The sequence below is a fragment of the Thermobia domestica genome, chromosome 17, assembly GCF_964235325.1.
Source record: "Thermobia domestica chromosome 17, izTheDome1.hap1.1, whole genome shotgun sequence".
Classification (NCBI taxonomy): domain Eukaryota; kingdom Metazoa; phylum Arthropoda; class Insecta; order Zygentoma; family Lepismatidae; genus Thermobia; species Thermobia domestica.
Window position 1 is genome coordinate 88,419,088 of NC_137470.1, and position 13,858 is coordinate 88,432,945.

A 13,858-nucleotide genomic window follows, 5' to 3' on the forward strand; every position below is an offset into this window, starting at 1 on the left:
CTAAAAGATGTCACCTTCCAAAACCTGTCAAACAGGTCCGAAATCAACTAAAGGTCCTAAGCGGTGAAAAGGAATATCTAGACTTGTTTCGTCAATGGTTACGAAATAAGAAGTAATTTTTTTGACAGCACAAAAAAAAAAAATGTTAATTGTACCTTTGCTGCTGTTTCATTTCATGGACCTGATTTCGTATGGGTTTGCGTTTACTTTGCGATAATTGGCACATACAACTGATTCCAGCTTTGCATTCCATTCCGATCTTACAACATTGGGAATTCTGGTTCGGACGAGATCCGATATTATTATTTCTCACATCTATTATTTGCATTCTGTGTGCCGCATTTGATCGTGTTTCAAAAAAACCTAATTTGCCTGCTATCTAGCGATAAATAGTGGAAACATCCGCACAAGAAGGAGAATATGAGAATAATTGTAGCATACTGTAACATGTTAAAACACAGGCATACCTTTACCATTAAAAATGTTAAAGATGAAAAAGAATACGAGAATTGGAAGTCAGTGTAGCACCGAGACATAGGAACTATTAACACGTTGCCAATTTAAGATAAGTTTTTACTTTTATTCATTTCATTCATTTTTCCGCGGGTCTTCGATTCGGTGATTTCGCTCCGGTTATGAGAACTTAACTGTTCCATTCATTACTGACATCAAGTCACGTGAGACGTGAGGTACTGTTTATGTTTTTTTGTTTAAGCTGGACGGAGATTTACCTTTAAGATTAGCTCCATTGAATGTTGATTTTTGTTACATTAATATGTACTACAATTCTAGAAGTTGTTTTCTGCAGAAAATGATGGAAAACAAGACAAAACCTTGGTATACAAATTTTTGCAAGAAGAAGAAGCGAAAATGGTAAAGAGTTAAAATTTGAACTGATTTTTCTTTGGATGAAAATTCTCGAGAAGGAATTATGGAAGTAAATAAAGTAAGTACTGAAGTTAATACGGTGCAGTTTTACTATACGGATCCACAAATTCTACAAGACCCAAAGAAATTTAGAGAATTCTTCAATTTGCCCATTTCATGTCTAGAACAGAGCCCAGCGAACCACTGTGGGCTTCTATCACGTTTCTACTCTTACTGCTACCCCTACTACTAATAATATGGATCCGTGTAGTAAAACTGCACGGTTAATAAAAGACAAGGTTCTAGATTACTGGTCCCCCTTCCCATTGAGCAGTTATAAAGACAGAAAACAACGTGCCCTGCGGAGCTCTAACACGCCTTCACTCGCTAACGCTCGCTCGGCAATACTGTGTAAATTAAAGGTATAAACTTTAGCACACAGAAAGAAACCAAGCCAGCTACTAACCTACATGGGGGACCAGTAATCTAGAACCTTCCCTTAATAAAAGAATGTCAACTTGTACATAATAACATACGTTTAACAGATCTTGCTTGAAATGATTTCGGGTAAACTTTGCAATAGACGCTCCAGTGGTTCATCTATAACTAGGGCCACTTGGGAAGGTTCTAAAACACATGTCCCCGTATATAGTTTGGTAGCTAGGTTGATTCCTTTCTGTACCAGTTTAATATTTAATTAACATAATATTGCCGAGGGAGCGTTAGCGAGCGAAGGCGGGTTACAGCCCCGCAAAGCACGTTGTTTTCTGTCTTTATTACAGCTAAATGGGAAGAGGGACCTGTGTTCTAGAACCTTGTCGGGCTGCCCTACAGTAAGTAGGGTAGGGATAGTAACCTATTAGCTTAAGATAAGGGAAGGTTTGATCCATTTTCAAAAAATTAGTAGACTGTAATTTTTCGTTTGTAACTGAGTGGGCGTATACCAGCTGGAGCAGGCATTGTAAAGTTAACCCATGATGTCTTTATGTATACTACACTGCTTTTTTCTTGGCGCACGCAGGGGTCACAATAGCTCCGTAGTAGATTGTTTTCCTCTAGTGCGTGTGGTCCGTGGTTCGATCCCGGACAAGAAAGTTTGTGCTGGACAACGTTGTGCCGATGGGTTGTCTTGTTCTTCCGTTTCCTGCTATATTAGTTGTTCCATCATCTCTCACTTGCATTCATCATCGTCTCCCTTGGGACAATAAGGTGGAATATTTCATTTCCTTCGCCCGTGTGCAAAAAGTTACGTACAGATTGATAAAATGCATGCAAATTGATTTCCAATGTAAATGATTATTCATACGAAAAAGACGCACCAACGTTCAATACAGCGTTTCAATCGGGCAAGCAGGTCTAAAAATAATTATAGCTAAAATATAATGTGAAACATTTTTCGTGAAGGAATGAGAGTGTAAATATAAGTGATTACGGCATTACTGCTGTATCGTTGGACCAATTTGAAAATCGAAAAAAGTACCAAAATGTTCTGCATTCGGTTATGTTTGGTTGGATTACATTACGTTACGTTAGATTACGTTATTAGACGTGTAGTTTTACTATACGGATCCATAATATAAGTAGTAATAGTAGTAGGAACGGGTTAGAAGCCCCCCATGGATAGTTGGGTTCTGTTCTCGACATGAAATTGGCAAATTAAAGACTTGCCCCTTTCACGATCTAGGGATCCGTATAGTAAAGCAGGTGTGCCGCTTATAACATCAAAAACAACAAAAAAATACAACCATTTTCTTAACTTTTACAATTTCCCTTACCTGACTTTCACTTATTCTTCCTCACAAACTTAAATCAATTCTCCAATTGACCCGGTAAATTTCCTAAAATTGGTCCGGCTATACAGCAGTTAACCCGTGATTACTATCAGTGACGAATGTACAGCATATTGAAATGAATTTTTAGTGATAGTGCAAAGGTTTTATTTGTGACTGTGTTCTTACACTGCCCTCGGTTATGTGCATATCCCTCGTCGCTGACGCGCCTGCTGCGCTCCTGCCCTGACTCGATTAGATAGCATTTTTTTCTTTTTTTACTCACAACCTACCGCAAGTTGGTTCACGTTTTATGCCGTACATCGTAACTGTATTTATGTTGAGTCCTCCTGAAGTCAAACTGCAAGTAGCAATGGAGCTTTCATTTATTGTATACTCTGCGAAAAGAAGTACAAAGCTGTGAGCCAGCTTGACAATGTTAGAAATGTCTCGGAATTTGGTAGAATCGTCTGCTCCAGTAATGCCTACTTTTACGGTTTCAATTTTTTATTTTATTTTATTTTATTTATTTATTTATTTTTTATTTATTTTTTTTTTGGCGTTAAATGATTTTTTAAAAAACTTGGCAGTGTTATTCTCTTCGTGCATGCGTAAATAAATGCATAATGTGTCGTACAAGTGGTTATTTACGTACAATACACAAGAAAATGTGCTACAATACCGTAGAAATAAATTTTTGGGGGGAAGTTAATAGAATGATATAAAATTAAACATCAGACGAACGAATAAAGTAATAAAGTTAGTCACTGTACAGTGAGTAATCACGAAGAAAATTGGACTACATGAAGGTGCTTGGTGACACCATGTTAGGTAAAATATCAGTAGTACATAATGTCTGTGTTTCAAACTCACTATCATTGTTAGTAACCCGGGAAGTGTTAGGCAACACTCAACAGTGCCTAAAACATGGCGTTCCTTTGGTGCTCTGTGCTAACCTATTTTAGGTGGCGTAAATTAGTAAAACCTACGGAAGAATTTTGCGAAATAATTTCACTACAGTATTGTATGAGCAAACAAAAACTATATTGGGATCTTGCCTCTCATATGTAGAATAAGAGAAGTACAAAGTGCAAATTGTGCTACACGTAAAACAAATGTTTTTATACCATAAGAAATATTTCACTATCCTCGTTTTCTCGCATATACCCAACAATGCTACCGCGATTGGTTCCCTTGTGCGCTCCTGCCCTTGCTCGGTTAGATAGCATTTGTGCCTTTTTACTGGCTATCTAGCACAAGTTGGCTTTGTTTCTATTGACACATTGTTTTCGTTATTTCTGAACGTGACAAGAGTTTGCAACACAGAACAGGTGAAATGTACTACTACTGCACAGTAATACAATATAGATCCATGTATAGTGAAAAATAAAACATATGAAATGAAAACGAATTTTTTGAGTTTTACGTCCCACGCTTATGCCGGTTAGGCTAAAGTGACGGTGATGATGAGTAATGAATGAAAGGGTGGAATGAAGAAAGTGGGAGGAAACGGGAGAACCCCGAGAAAAACCACGCACACGGTGTTTGTCCACCGCAAAGTTCCCTTGGCGGGAGCAGTGTTTGAACCCGAGACTCCAAGCACCAGAGGTGAACGCTCTACCACTGAGCCACCGCGGCCCTAAAATGAAACATAAAATTAACAAATATTCGCGGAATACGATAACGACTGAAGCAGAGAAATGAAAGGAGTATTGTGAATAAGGTATATAAACATAATCTTAAGTAATTAAGGAATTGAGTTGAGTTGAGTTGATTTTAGTTTAGCGTCCCTTTCAGCAGCGAGGCTATATGAGACGTGGACCTACTGATTAAGGTGGAATCCGAACCACATGAGCTCCCGCCGGGAAAATTAAGGAATTAATGACTAAAACGGCTTTATGCTCCTTGTACCGTGGAGTGCATTCAGACAAACCTTAATCCAGTAGTGTAGTTAATAGGAATGCTACGTTAAGTTATTAGAATACTTAGGTTAGGTTAGTGGTTGTTACATTTTCAACTGTTTTTAATGTGGATTCAAAGTGATAATTGCTCCTATAAAAATTGTGATGGTTTCACGCTAATAACTCTATATTTACAAACCTAAAATAAAGCTTTTGTACACTATGCAAAAATACTTCACCGGCAGAAAGTAAGGGTAACTTTTACCTTCTCTCCCAACCTTGCACTTATAATATCTCCACTGTTACTTCCTTCACAAAATATAGCTGAGTGAACGAAGGGGGTTAGAAGCCCCGCAGGACTCGTTGTTTTCTACTTCTTATCACAATTTAGGCAAAAGGAAAAAAAAAAGTTTCTGGAGACACGGAACTAGTTTCGGGGAGATTCTAAATGCCACCAGAAAATAAAATATAATACGGTCATTTTTTATATGGATCCATTATTTTAACTGTCTTATAACGCTTGTAAACATAAAATGCAGCTGTAGTACGATGTTCAGATATACTTCGCAGCCTGAAATTAATACCTAATACAGTTTTCTTCCATATACAATCATTCATTTTAACCGTAAAAATACCGTACCATTTATTGGCTTAGATTGCTTAGTTCGCACCCACTTTTCGTGAAGTATTATTGTGACAGTACTCATTGTCCGTGAAAGTACTTCAGTAGCTGAGTGTTAGTGTTCAAGTTCGTACATAGGGTGAAATTTATAACACTGACACAGAATTGAGGGTTCCCCCACACTCGTCTTTTTTTTAATAATAATATAGCTATTCGCAACTCTTGAGTGCTACAACAATCGTGCAGTTATTTTTATTCAGTCAATATTTACAGTAGTTAAGGAAATGAGTTCTCGGTCCCGTAACGTAATTGTTCTTCGGCCTATTACTACGGATATGACTTTCATATGTATAGTTCTGAGCCTGTCCTCTTGAGTGATTCGCGACCAAGGATGATATAAAATAGAGGATTTGCCCATATGTATATTCAACCTATTAGCTCAATGAAGCCCAAAAGATAACCGAGCACCGGCACGTCTGATTGGCTACTTTCGTTGCCGCCGTGAATGTTGGCTCAAAACATTGCGATCTTCTTGGGCGGAATGGGGATGGTGAAACTGTGACGTATGACTTGAAGGTTTTGTTTTATAGGCAGATCCTCTATTTTATAACATCCTTGTTCGCGACGGGCTCAGATTGTTCCATTCTCTCCTATTTTAGAGTTACATCAGGAGATTGTTTGTTGTGGGAGTTCTATTTTGGGGTAAAAATTCATTTTAGAAGTGCTTAACCGTTATGGATATAAATACGCTACAGGCTTTAAAACGACAATGCAAAAAACACCAACAGATCTACACTAGGTTCCGCGAAAAACACGAATTGTTTCTAATCGAGGAAAGGGCAGGATGAAATTGGTGGCCTCTCGCAAAGGTTGTCCGTAGGGGCAGACGCGTCTGCGATGGTGAGTATGCTCGTAAGCGACAACAACTTCAGTACATTTTGAGTGAGTGGTGGTTCGTGATACCGAAATAAGACAAAGTATAGACCAACCTGGGTCTATGCACAAATGCCTCGTCTCGGTTCTATGACCAGCCAAACATGTGTCGGAAAAATGCAACATTAGTAGTAGGAAGGTCAGAACGAGCAGCTCCATATATGAGAGACCATACGAGTCCCAAATTGTGGATTCGAATGAGCTTCCAAACTTAAAAGACTTCGACACATACAGAAGAGGGTGTTCGGAGATAACACCAAACAACTTTGGAAAATAATTTCTTACATCTTCTTTAAAAAATCGTAAATGCACTAATACACTATTTCGTAGCTGTAGTCCGTTGGAAATTTGAGGGAATTAGGTTGGGAAGGACCATAGCTCAAAAATGAAGAGTCGCATCATGGTCAGGTAAAAAGATACAGTATTTACTTTAGTTATTGTGTACTAGTCGGTGTTAAACAGGGCAGGCGCAAGGGTTAGCCTAAAAGAAGGAAATTTATGATATCTTCAAAAGCATCACTAATAGTTACCATTGGTAGATAATTAGGAACAGTTTGCAGTGTATTAATGTTCAGCACTGCAACGTTCTGCACCAGCATCTACACCTTCTAAGGGTGAAGTGGTGGTTTGGGATGCGTCCTGTTCATTGGATCACGATCAGTCATTACCCTGACCGTTTTCGTTTGTCGTAGCCAATTGATTTGTTCATCGCAGGTGGCAGTCCGATGCAAGGATATTTCCCGGTTATGCACTCAGAAAATCGCGCACTTCACAACGCATCAATGTATTTTAATGTTTCCATTTTATATGTAGATTTGATATGTAAGAACCTAACGTACCGCTTGAAGAAAATTATTCAGGTTGCAACGCTATTAATCTGTTTATATTGTCGAGTAGGTCAAACTTGTTCCCCCTCCCCCTTCTGATATTTGCTTGGTACAAAATTGCGGCTAGGTGGCGCGGTGGCTCAGTGGTAGAGCGTTCACCTCCGGTGCTTGGGGTCCCTGGTTCGATCCCAGCTCGCGCCATGTGGACTGTGTGGTGGACAAATCGTGCTCGTGGATTTTCTCGGGGTTCTCCCGTTTTCTCCCACATTCTTCATTTCACATCATCACCGTCTCCTTTATCCCAACCGGCATAACCGTTGGACGCAAAAAAAAAAACTCAAAATTTCAGCTATTTCTGACAATTTAGAAGTTACATGGAGCGTCACTTTAAGTGGTTCACTGGATAGCTATATATATTGTTTGAAAGTGTAGAAATCCTTAACAGTGTTCGTTCAATTAATATCGTGTGGTCTCAACAAGTCATCGTATTGAGAACCACGTTGATATGATTCTGCGCGTCTCTTCTGCCACATGAAAGGTATCCTTGCTGTCACTTTTGCTGTTTAGCAAAACAGCAAAGCACAAGGCACTTTGTTGTTCATGTAGATGCAACCCTTATAGTGATCGATCGGGAGTTATGTTTTAGTTGTGTGTGCCGTGTGTGGGGGTTCTGTAGTGCAAGCTTATGAATGTTTTTTGTCACATTTCTGTTTCACATTTAAGACGCATGTAATATATTGTATTCACAATTTTCGTTTTTTGCTAGGTATACTAGCATCACACGCTTCTGTATTCTAGCGCTGTCGGATGTGGGTGAGCCTCAGAGAGAAAAGATAGACGAGTAACACAATTGGATGGAACGTCAAAGGCGCCAACGTATGGAATTGCTTCCCTTACAGAGATCTCAATATGCGTCGGTTACCTCAGTCTCTTTGGCATTTTTTTCTTCCTTGAAATACATTTCTTTCATATTCCCAAGCTTATAACTAAACCGTTAAAAAATAACGATTAGTCAGTTATAAATTTTGCTAATTTTTAGTCAGTTAAATTTTATAGAAGTTATTTTTTAATTGTTGATAATCGTTAAAAAAAATAGGACGATTAAGAAATTAATCATGATTTTTTCTCAAAGTATGTGTGGAATTAATATTTTCTACGGTTATTTTGTGACTTATTTCAAAAACTTCATGGGTGGCTGGGATCTGGCTAGCCAATGGATATCGCCGAACTTGGAGATGATGCGTCCCCGTAAGTGTCATCGAAGGGACATTGACACCACTGCAGTATGACCGGTGTCACTGTCCTGCTGAGTCCACATGTTCCTTACGCCAAGCCTCGTCATATCGGGAGTGAAGGATGTTCATAACATTTTGTTGAACCGCTCAGTGATGACTGTGTCAATTATGTTCGTTCTCAAAAAATAGGGATCTATCACATAGGCGTGACTCGCTGCAGACCACACAGTAACTTTGGCACTGTGCAATGGCGTTTTATGGAACAGTTGAGGAATTTGTCTAGCCCAGAATTGACATTTTTATTTATTGACATAACCACAGAGGTGGAAATGAGGTTCGTCGGATGTGATAAGGTATTGCACAAAATCATCTTTACTGATTAGGCAATCACAGGATGTGGTTTGTTCGAACAATTTATGTACCACCTGTAGCTTGTATGGATACATTGTAAGCCCTTTCTAAGGATACGCCGCATACTGGTACGTGGAAATTTCACTTAATGTCACAGTTGCGTAGTTGACTTCTTTGGACTTTGGTCCATTACATTGGACTCACGTTCAATGTTTATTGCAGTAGCAACGATCAAAGTCTCACAGGGTACCGTTGTTTCTTCACTTGTGCGAAAGTTGTGAACAGCACGCAGTATGACCTTTCAGGATGGTGTTACCCGTTTCTTGAATTGTTGTTTGAAACGCCGTTCATTTCTGGTGATAGACCTTCCACTACTGAAGAATTCCACGACGTGCGAAATTTCAACGGCGGTCCACATCACGATGATTCCCTGTAACGATGAAACAAATATGAATCAGTAAATACCATTCTTTCACTTCCTGGTAAGCTATATAAAGAACATGCATGACTGTTATTGTTCGCAGTACTAAAATATAAATATCTCATATCAATGTGGCCAATGGGACTTAAATAGTTCTATTCTTTATGACATTTATGGCGTACGTTAAGTTTAAGAAGCATGCACGAAGATAGTCAGTACGGAAGTTATCTCTTTCGGAAAACAGTAAGCGTATAAACTATATACTAACTGAGGCTATGCTAACCTAATCTACGTTTGCAGAATAACCTTAATGTATTTGTGTGGCCGAGTGGTTAATATGGGTGTTTTATATTCATTTGTTTCCGGGTTAGATGTCTGGTATAGTTTTGCTTGCCGTGGATTCAACCTCGAGGAGTGGTTCAGATCCCTCTTTGACCAGCATCTCCTGTCTCATATAGCGTTGGTACAGAAAATGACGTTTAACTTGAATAAAACAACAAAACCAACCCACACGAAGCTAAGTTAACGTCATGACTTTAATGTAATTGGAGCTCGTGTTCTGTTTTGTGTCTGTACACAACACTGAGGCTCTGAAGGATAGACCCAAATTTAACATGGACTCTCAACCACGACCTGGGCTTGAATTGACTGCATAGACCATCATGCAAAATCAACCAACCCTCATACTATAAACTCTTCCCAATCACATTGTCTTGCGTGTAAGAGAGCTAGTTTACGGGACTGTGCCACCGGGCCCGGTTTTACACCGTATTTACGAGAATCTAAGACAGCCTTAAATGTAAGACGCACCTTTGGCGAAAATGAGAAAAACCTACATTGCATTGATTTTAAAGAAAGATTAAGAAATATGTGAAAATAAAGGAACATTGAACGTACTGCTGGAATTTACTTTATATTCATGTGCATCTGTTTTTTAGGTGTAATTACGGAAAACACTTGCTTGCGTCAGATTTACAGCAATCCATTGTCGGCATCGAATTAAATCACACCAGTATGTACTCACATACACACAAACAAACAACACTGATACGTTACTGCTCATCATCTGTTTCCTCATCGACATCACTATCTTTTGCAATTTTTCCACTTTTGATGGTCAAATACACGCGTTCTTTACAGAATCGTGACTAACAGGGTTAACAATTTTTGGCAAAACTCCATCTAATATGGTCTAAATTTGCATAACTGAAATCTAAGATGCACCTTGATGTTGGAGGCAAAAAAAAAAAAATGCGTCTTAGAATCGCGTAAATAAGGTAAATGGAGTTAAGGTATACTACAGTTACGGAAGCTAGTCTAAACTAATAGAAAGAGTACGTTTACTTCAAGGAAAGCATTTTTATTGTTACTTGTTTCAACTTATTGTTACTTATTTAGGGTGCATATTAAATAGTTAAGATTATACAACAGTGATGTACTTCGGCAAGCAATAGTTGTTTTTTTTTTTTTTTTTTTTCTGAGAAGACCTGTGGTGAGAATGGCAACAAGCATTTGCCAAAACGTACAGTTGAATAAATAAAAGTGTGTTCATAATGGGTACAATTTTAACATTTATAGTTGTTTTCTTTATGAACCTCAGACAGGGTTTGAACCTTACAAACCGGAGAGCCCTGAGTTAGAAACCTCCCGCACACGGTGTTTGTCCACCACAAAGCTCACTTGTCGCTAGCTGGGATCCAACCAGGGACCCCACGCAGCAGAGGTGAACGCTCTTCCACTGAGCCACCGCGGAAATGTTTTAGTGGGTTTTCTCGGCATTTTATCGTTTTCTCCTACATTGTCATTCTACCAATTCTATAACAAGAGGCCGCGTCATTAAGTGGTAGAGCTCTCACTTAAGGTGCGTGCGATTCCTGGTCCGATCTGAGCTTGCACCAAGTGGGCTTTGTGGTGGACAAAGCGTGCATGGGTTTTCACGGAGTTCTCCCGCTTCCTTCCCCCCTTGTTCCTATTCGGCCATTTCATTCATTATCTTCACCATACTCCACAGGGCACAGCCATGACATATAAAAGTGAAAGATTCAATTTCGCTTCTTCCATGCCAACGAGACATTCGCAAACTGCTGGATCGCTCGACGTAGGTCTGTGGAGTGCCCCAGCTCGATTTCCTGTTTTAACTTCACCTGACTTTTTCTTATGAGGTGTTTTAAAGGACAAATGTGTCAACATCACAAACGCAATTTGGTCGAACTACGGGAAGCGATTTCAAAACAGTCCCAAAGGACACCAGTACGAGTCTGTCAAGCTGCTTGTGAGCAATTTGCTCTTAGTCTCCAGATATGGGTCGATATGCATAGTGCATTGGTGGACCATGCCATGGAGAACAGAGATTAAAAGTTTTGTAAGGAAAGGTATGGGAGTGTTCATGTTCAAGCTATGTTGCATTTTTTTTTTTAACCGCAGTTTTTGTAATATCATATACATAATAATTATGGGCTACTCTGTATTTACCCGTTCATTCATTTAAACTAACTTTTTTTCGGAACTTTTAGGTAAGATTTTTAGTCTGCACAATAGTGAGCACGGTTTTAAGAAAGAAAAAAGGGGGGGGGAGGAATACCGTAGAACTATGTCTAATTTGTTGAGGTACCATCCCAGTTGGGTGCAAAATCATAATATTCAAAGGGGACTGAAGAAAGAGTGGATTAAAAAATAAATTACGGCCGAGAAAGACGTAGACAAATCCACAGGGTCGTTCGCTCTCTTCCCTACTGGCAGAAGAACCAGTCCTGCAAAAGCACGAGTGTGTACATAAATAAAACTAAATTAGCTTTAAGCGGTAATGTTACAACCTATCGCCTCCCCACCCATGAATCCATCCTTGATCCGCTTCGATCACACATTTTAACATCCATTATTATTAAATTCGGTAAGATTAGAGATACCACTAGTTCACCCAATAATTGCATATGAAATACATGAAATACTACAATTAATTGCGAACTTCTGACAACAGTATCACTATTCCTCCTCAGCAAGCTATTACTAATGATTTCTTCCAAAAATATTAAGTTCAAGAATTCCTCCATTCATTCCCCTTCCCAGTATTTCTCACCCTGATCAAAGTATTCTTCTGACTTTATTAAGGGAAAAACCCAGTCCAAATGGCATGACATCATTTTAGTTAGTTACAGTTAGAAGAAAAAGTGCATTCCCACATCTATAAAAAAAAAAATTCGGAATAAGTGACCCAATTGTACAAGGTTTTTGGTACTATACTCAGAATAACGTTTTTCCGCGTCAGGGAAATTTTCTTAAAATCCCTCAGTTTATTTCGAAACAGAAAGTAGTTTTTGTAATGCACTTTTGCTTCCGACTGTACCTACATATTATTACTATCAGTATTATTCCTTCGTTGCGAGTGGTCCCAACTTCGATTCCTGGTGGTGTCACTCGGTCGAAAAGGTGAAACAGCTCTTTCAAGCCATACTTCCTTGGTTTTCCTTATTCACACCATGTAGATGCTGAGACAATACCTAACACACTGCTCCCAGGCTGTTTCCTTCTTCTTTCCCTGAATAGTGCTCGGCGACGACTTGGGACCTTATCCCTCATATTCTGATGGGTTTCAGGCCATAGGCAAGAGCGCCGATTTCTCTACTTTTTGGGGGACGGAATTCAGATGTTTGGTTACAGACAAGGGTCTAAGAAGGCATATATGAGGATTTTAAGAAAATTTGAATTCAAATTATGTCAAATATTGTATATTCATAAAAAATGCATAAAATACATATAAGAATACATGGGGCCCATATGAGCATTTGCAAGTCCGTGCCTCCTATCCCCCCCCTCCCCAGGATTGGCGCCCTAGGCCATAGGTGCCGGTACTACCAGTAAATATGTAAATACATTAATAAAACTATTGGTATTGTTACTTACCTTTGATGGTATCACAAGTATTCTTTGGTAAAATTCGGTTTTCCAACATCAACATTCGTTGTTACTCTTCATATAAGTAAGTATTCTGTAGAAGCAACACCAGCAGAATTCAAACTTCCGTACGCTAGTGGAAGTTTCGATGTACAGTAAAGAAACCTGAATTTTCGGTAAAAACCCATTGTGTGTGAAACCTGCTCGGGAAATTCCCGTAATTGAACGCACAGAGCATAGGAAGTGAATACTTCAACAAAAAATCTATTTATTTTACGCTAAAAGATATTTAAATTAAGATCTTTTGAAAGATTTACATTATAAAATGTGAATTATATCTTTATTAACCCTTTTCGTTGTTATAACTACGATAGGGTGGTGGTTATTTTTTTTTCTTATTTAAAATGGCGGAGTTAAGGCATAACCTTTTCTTTCACTCAACCATTTACATTTTTCTTTTACAATCGGATCCTTTTTTGTGAATGGTATTGTTTAAAAAGTTGCTTTATTGTGCGAGATATGAACCATGATACTACGATAAATAGCAATGAAGCAGTACGTGCTTAACTGAAGGTCTATAATTTACCTAAAACAGACAGAATTTTAAAAGGATTAATTGTTTTAAATTAATTTCCGGGAAAGAACCGTCTTCCTACAAGTGCTCGGGAAATTCCGATAATTAAACGCACAAAATATCGGAAGTGAACTTCAACAATAAAACCATTTATTTTACACCGGAAGATGTTTATTTCATATAAGACATTTTGAAACATTTATTTCATAAAACATGAATTATATCTGTTTTAAATTAATATATTTGGTATTCATATTTGGCGAACGTTACTGAAGCTCCTGGGATGACTCGATCAACATTTGTTCGTTTGCCGTCTTGTATCACACACACTACAGGATGCAATTTTCGGTCTTTTAAGTTGAAATATTCAGGGTACAAACACGAGTCACTAAATTTCCTGTTTAGATTGTGGCGGCAATCCAACGTAAAATTGCAATTTTTTTTCATAATAGCGGGTATCCACGCTA

At 38.6% G+C, this 13,858-nt stretch overlaps 1 long non-coding RNA gene across 2 annotated transcripts in view; it reads left to right on the top strand.

The window, feature by feature from the left end:
• The first annotated feature begins 223 nt into the window (after positions 1-223).
• The window catches only part of LOC145673816 (uncharacterized), a 67,826-nt gene continuing 54,191 nt past the window's right edge, over positions 224-13,858 (top strand). Inside the window, exon 1 of one of the 2 annotated variants that reach the window (XR_014128822.1) lies at positions 224-946. This is a non-coding gene — a long non-coding RNA (uncharacterized LOC145673816). The remainder of the gene's footprint in view (positions 947-13,858) is intronic. The other variant, XR_014128823.1, reaches the window with a different exon arrangement.